The 6,632-nt window shown below is 34.5% G+C and overlaps 1 pseudogene; it reads left to right on the top strand.

The window, feature by feature from the left end:
- The first annotated feature begins 2,119 nt into the window (after window positions 1-2,119).
- On the top strand, window positions 2,120-2,995 carry LOC148561924 (uncharacterized; annotated as a pseudogene).
- The last annotated feature ends 3,637 nt before the right edge of the window (window positions 2,996-6,632 follow it).

The following is a 6,632-nucleotide window of genomic DNA, read 5'->3' as shown; positions in this document are numbered from 1 at the left end:
AAAAAACTTAAAAGTGAAAGTCATAAAGTTCATAAGTATGGCTTAATGACAATGTGACAGTTGTGGGGAATAAATTAAAGTTGCCTTTACTCATATTCATTTAACATTTATACTTTAGCAAATTATATAATAAGTGTTCAACATTTATACTTTAGCAAATTATATAATAAGTGTTTGGTGGAATATTTTTATTATCAGAATCTCACGTTTTTAGCTGCGTTATTTTAATAGTGCGAATATTATGACGACTTCTATATATGTAATAATAAATAGGAATCTTTAATTCAAAACCGTATTGCTGTTTTTTTTAAAAAAATCAAAAATAAATTTTATTTTGTTTTACTAGCATGCATACATATAATATCAATCACAAGACTTTATGTCTCACGTGCGCCCGCACACGCACACACGCACACATGCACGCACGCGCACACACATATTACTAGGATCCTTTGAACAAGTAACTTACAAATATTAATCATCATTACAATTATGACTCTTATCCCTCTTTACAAAAATATAATTTTTATATTATAACAATTCTCAGTAATAAAATGGTTTTAAGAAAAACCCTTACCTTGTTGATGGCGGTTCTCAACCCCTTGAATTTTCTTCACCATCCAACCCGAGCCTCAACCAAAGCTCCACACGCCAAACTAATCTCCCAATTAACTTAATTTAATCTAATAACACCAAATTTCATATACTTCAATATAGAGTTTCACATGTAATGGGAGAAATTAATGGGAAACGTCCTCTTACCTTTTCTAACGGAACCTTGGACAAAAACCCCGCTAGGATGCAAGATTAATCCTCTCTTAAACACTAAAATTACCATTTCCTCAATATCTCAAACCCAAACTCGAAATTTGAAACAAAGTGAGAACTAGAGATGGATTCTTGAGATTACTCGCACTATAAATGCTAGATAAAAGTAAAGAGAGAGTCGAGAGACACATGTGGTCGCAAACAGGTCGTCAATCAAAACTACGGATTGAAGGTTATGTGGATTTGAAAGTGATGTATAAATAGTATTTTGGCTCTCTCTTCTCTCCTAGGGAAAAATGTATTTTGCCTTGATGAATGGAGGTGAAATGCTGAATTATGAAGGGTGGAAAGCTTATAAGCCTTGAGCTTGGGCCCTAAACATGGGCATGTTTGTAATTTTTTGAATCCGTTAGCTCTATTTTAGACCAAAATCTTTAATATAAGTACTCAAGTTTATGTTCTAAATATTTTTTTTATTATTTATAAAACAAAGTTCAAAATTTTAATATTTAAATTGAAACATATAAAATTCTTATTATTTTTTAATTATTAAAACTTTAAATTATAAATAAAAAATTATCCAACTAATACAAAATTTCAAAAATATCATATTTTATAAATATAATAAATTATAAATAATTTATTATTTAATTTCTAAAAATTCAGAATCTTACCTTTAATGTATTTATGAGCAAGTTTTGTTTTCCATAACAAAAAGCATTGAATTTGTTTACGAACATTTGTGATCAAATTCTCATTTGCAAGCTTTGAATTATATGACAAAGCATTTTATTTCAGAATCAAACACTATATATTTTCTTAATTTCTTTGAGCCTTTTATTTTCTCATAGAAAGTAAAATAGTAAATTACAAATTGATCTTTATCTAAATATAATTAGGAGTAAATTACCAATTATGTCCTCGAAATTGTAAAACGCTGATAAAAATAACCCTAATATTTGTTAAAAACAATTATACCCTTGAAAATTCTAAAAACGCAACAACTCTGTCTAACCGTGAAGTGAGCCCTTTTCCGTTAAACGGAGGTTGGTGATGTGGTAGACGGGATTCCAACGTGGCATCCTCATAAGGCCTTCCGTCCCGTTTCAGGTTTACCCCTAATTCATGAAACCCTAATTGTCCAATTCCTAGTAAATGACCAGGCTAACCTTAAATGAAACACTCTATTTAACTATGACCATTTTGGACGCGGGAAATTGAAGAATTTCTTAGTGTTGGTCTATGTTTCTCTTCGTCTCGTGTGTCTCTGCATTCACATCTTGAAATTGTTAACATCACTTGCAATCTCATGTTTGGCATTGATACTAGGTGAAGAAATCTCCATTGAACAATGAAGGTTTTGGTAAGCATTCATTGTTTTCGTTCTTCTTGTTATCAGTTCGTTGGGGTTTGCATATTGTTGGTGATGAAGTGAAAATTTTTTCTGATGGTTGTCTTGATGTGTTGATTTATCTGATTGTTACTTATTTGATATTTTTTGTTAGATGGCAACTCATATCACGTTTTTATATCACCATCGGGGTTGGTTAGAGAAGGATGTAGGTGGTGTGGTGAGGTATAACGATGGTTTAGTGAGTGTCATCGATAGGGTGCATGTTGATACATGTAATCTGCTCCTTGTTGAGGGTTTGTTTCTGGATTTAGATTATACTAGGTATAATGAAGTGTATTGGTTGGAGCCGGGGATGGATTTAGCTAACGGGCTACGGGTGCTGAGAAGGGATGCCGATGTGGTTAAGTTGTGTGATGCTGCACTGAAGAATAAAAACAGGATCCACTTGTATTTTGAGCATCCTGTTGACGCCGATCTAGAGTTAGTTGATGAAGTTGAGGGACCTCCTTCAGAAGACCAGTAATATCATGACCAGGATCTCCCACAGCATGATGAACATGGAGGACCAGATGATATAGTAGTTGATGGAGCTATTTCAGAAATTCAGGAAACTCATCAAGATGATCCTCCACAGTACGAGGAGCAATATCAACAGGAGGGTGAATCAGTGTTGAGTAAAGGGGGAATAATCAATCGGAGAAAGGTGACATAGGTACTGATAACGTACCCATTGAAACTGAGGCTGCAACTGTTGAAAATGAGGAACCCAATTTAGAAAATAACCATGAGACACACGTTGAAGGCAAAGAGGAGAAATCTCAGCGTCAGGAAGTTGAAGGCCGGGGAAGAAAGCACAGAAACATATGGATTTAGAGGACATGTCAGACTCCGAGCAAGAGAGGTTTTGGGAGGAGACCATGGATGCAGTTGAACAAGAGCTCACACAAGGCCATCCACATTCTGAAGCTGATGAAGAGGTAGTACATATATCAATCAATACTGAGGCAGTAACTTGACAAGTGGAACTTAGAGTTATTTTTTTTGTAGGCCAATCTCAACATATCCGCTTCAACAAGTCAGTCTGCTGGAAGGAGAGCTCCTAGGACCATCCTTGGGAGGAGAACAACCAGATCTAGCAAAGGTCCTACATCAACTCCTAAAACTCCCTCCAATACTGCTGCTGCCGCTGCTGCTTCTTTTAGTAGGGAAGGAATTAGGGTAAAGATGCCTATTATGAGGCCCCCATCAGCTCCAAGTCCAGCAGCCACTCCAAGGCCCACAGCTCCAAGTCCAGCAGCCACTACAAGGCCCACAGCTCCAAGTCCAACAGCCACTCCAAGGCCCAACCCACCATTTAGGCCCCCACAAATACGGCCCGTTGGACCTACTTCAACTGTTGTCCCTGGTTTAGGAGTTGCAAACACCACAAGGACTCCCGTGGTGTCAAATGAAACCATGAATGGAGCTAGTAAAGCAACAACTTCTAGGTTCTCTAAGTTCATGCCAAATCAGTCTGGTTGAAGGAGACTTGGATCTATGATTAGTTCTTCTTTTGGGTTATAAGTTGAAGTTTAGTTGCAATACTGTTTCTACTTTTTGAGTTATATATTGATATTAGCATTCATGGTTATTGGCCTTTGCTGCACAATTTAAGTCTTTTGGTGTCTGATATTAAAACTAATTAGGGAGTATTCAGTATTTTGGTTGGAACAATATGTGTTAAGGCTAAATGTTATGCAGATCAAATATTTTAGTTGGAACAATATGTGTTAATGCTAAATGTTATGCAGATAAAATATTTTGGTATTATTCGTGTTCCTTTGGCAGTGTTTCATTTCTTAAACCCATCTCAAATTAGTTAGCATATCTGAGTTGCCCTTTTTTACTTATTTGTATTCACTCCATTCATGTTATTGTCAATATTTAATTGAGTGTAACACATAGATCTAATTCATTAACAAGCAACAAAAATAGCTACAACAATGTCAACATAAATTCCACAAAACAATAACACATAACATCCATTGTTTGTCCTGCATGCATCCCTTCTCCTATTTAACCAAACAAATCACACTCAAAATCAAACTCAGTACAATTCCATACAAAATGATGCATAGAAACAATTCAACTCTCTTCATATGCTCCCTCATCATCTTTCCATCTCTGTGTATGGTCTCTGTCTCAAGACTGGTAAATCTCCCTTTCAAGACTCCACATTCATTGCATACTAGGGCTCCATTCTTCGAGATTTCCTCCAGCCCAACAGATTCCTTATTGGTTTCGTCCATCCACTGAAAATAACGACATCCAGTGTTCTTCGTCTGCCCAGCACAAAAGCCATTCATCAAGCTCAACTCTCAATAGGGAATAGGGACAGATTCACCAGAAAATTCATACATACCTTCCACAGAGGACACCTGAAAAACCATCTCCCTGGGTTTCTCCTCATCTTCGACTTCAACGCCACCACCTGAAGACGGCAGAAGCATGTCCCGTCATATGCTTGCTCCCGTGTTCGTCGAGCCTTTCAGAGTTACTATTTTCCACTAACTGTGTCCTTTGATTGTTATTGGACATGCCTCTGCTTCCACCATGCATGATAGTAATTAGGGTTTATGTTTGTGATGAATTGGGGAAAATATTCTCTCACATTCCATATAAAAGAGAAACGGGACAGAACGCCTTATGAGGATGCCACGTTGGAATCCCGTCTGCCACATCACCAAACTCTGTTTAACAGAGAAGGGCTCATTTCACGGTTGGACAGATTTGTTGCGTTTTTAGAATTTTCAAGGGTATAATTGTCTTTAACAAATATTAGGGTTATTATTGTCAGCGTTTTACAATTTCGGGGGCATAATTGATAATTAACTCTATAATTAGTATCAAAGAGAAGATACAATGATAAATTTATTGGCAGTAGTTGAAGCCTCGTTCACTTTAAAAGGTTCACTTGATAGATCACAACAATTAAGATGTGGCATTCTAGAACGGCAATGTGAAATATTTGTATCAAATATAATGGCCGTGTCGCCTTAGTTGCTATAGACTAAAAGATTCAGAAACTTTTTCAATTATTAAAACTAAAAAATTTAAAATTTAAAATACTATTAATATAAACTCTCTTCGCATATTGAAGAAACACCTTGATTTTTCTTTAAAAAAACAAAATAAATATCAACGTAAAAAGAAAAATTTATACAACTAATAATTCTTATAAAAGTAGTGCAAATAATAATGTCTTAGGAGTTGTATCTTACATTTGATTATTTTTCATAAGTGTATTTGAAAAAGTTATACTCAATAATCGAACAAATCTATCAAACTCAATGACCTCAATTTTCTTAAGATCAAATAGATAAAAAATATACAAAGAAGAAACAGAATAAATTTTCACATATACAAATTCTAAAATCACAATGAAATTATCTCATCAACTCATTACATGTTTAAGCTATAAAGAGAAAATAAACTGCTTTATGTTGTTAAACCGATAACCTTTTTAGTTTTTATCAATGCTTTTAAACGATGAATATATACTTTCTAGGTTTATTGAATGATATTTTTTTTCATGGATTGGATTTTACTTTCTATCTTTTATTTATTTGTTTTGTTCCAACAAAATACACACCTAAAGACATACAAATTAGTTGTCAGAAAAAAAAGATTTAGTCACTATAACCCCAAAAGGACCAAGACACAATACAAATATAATAGAATACCAAGGCACAATACAAGTTAGTTGTACATACATTATACCAATTATTTGTTAGAAAGAAATTCACATAAATCAAATTTTTAGGTCACTTGCCTTTGTTTGTTTGGTATTTGTCCTAATAAGTTATCCATGCTTACTTATTAAAGTCTTCAAAACTTTCAAAAGAAACTTTAGCTTACATAAGCCACCAGCAATATTACATTTACTCTTTCTTCCTAAATTTAAAGAGACTTCTTTTGGTAAAGTTTTTCCTATGTATAACACTACTTTTAAAATTTCAAAAGCACCTTTAAATGTAAAATATAGTAAGTGATCACTCTTTTTCTCTGTTAGTTTAGCCACTATCTTGCAGAATATCATATGAATTAATGACTTATGCTTTACAATAGGGTGTAATTATCATAACAAGAAATTATATCATGGAGTCAGTTGATGAAAGAGCCTACAAAACTTTGGTTATTCTGATATATGCATCATTATGCATTCTAGTCATTGGATGTGTTTGTATTTTGATATTGACTACTGAAGTGTCGAAGGAAATGAAGCTAAGAGCAGCATTATTGATAAGTCATCTTGAAGCAAGAAGGAAGGCAAAGGCTTTGATAGGAATAGGTTTGGCTCAGTTTATAAGAAGAGAGGTAAGGAGTTGAGTGGTTAATTTTTAACTGCTTAGTCCTAAGGCAGCTCTTATTTTCAGAGATTGGGGGACTAGGACTTAGTATTGTGTTTAGTGATCAGAGGTTAAGACTAAAATTTTAATTCCGGGATACAAAACTTCAGTCCCTTCAGCAC

Source organism: Arachis ipaensis, chromosome B6 (genome assembly GCF_059453495.1).
Source record: "Arachis ipaensis isolate K30076 ecotype BB chromosome B6, ASM5945349v1, whole genome shotgun sequence".
NCBI lineage: Eukaryota > Viridiplantae > Streptophyta > Magnoliopsida > Fabales > Fabaceae > Arachis > Arachis ipaensis.
This window is presented reverse-complemented; position numbering and strand designations above follow the sequence as displayed.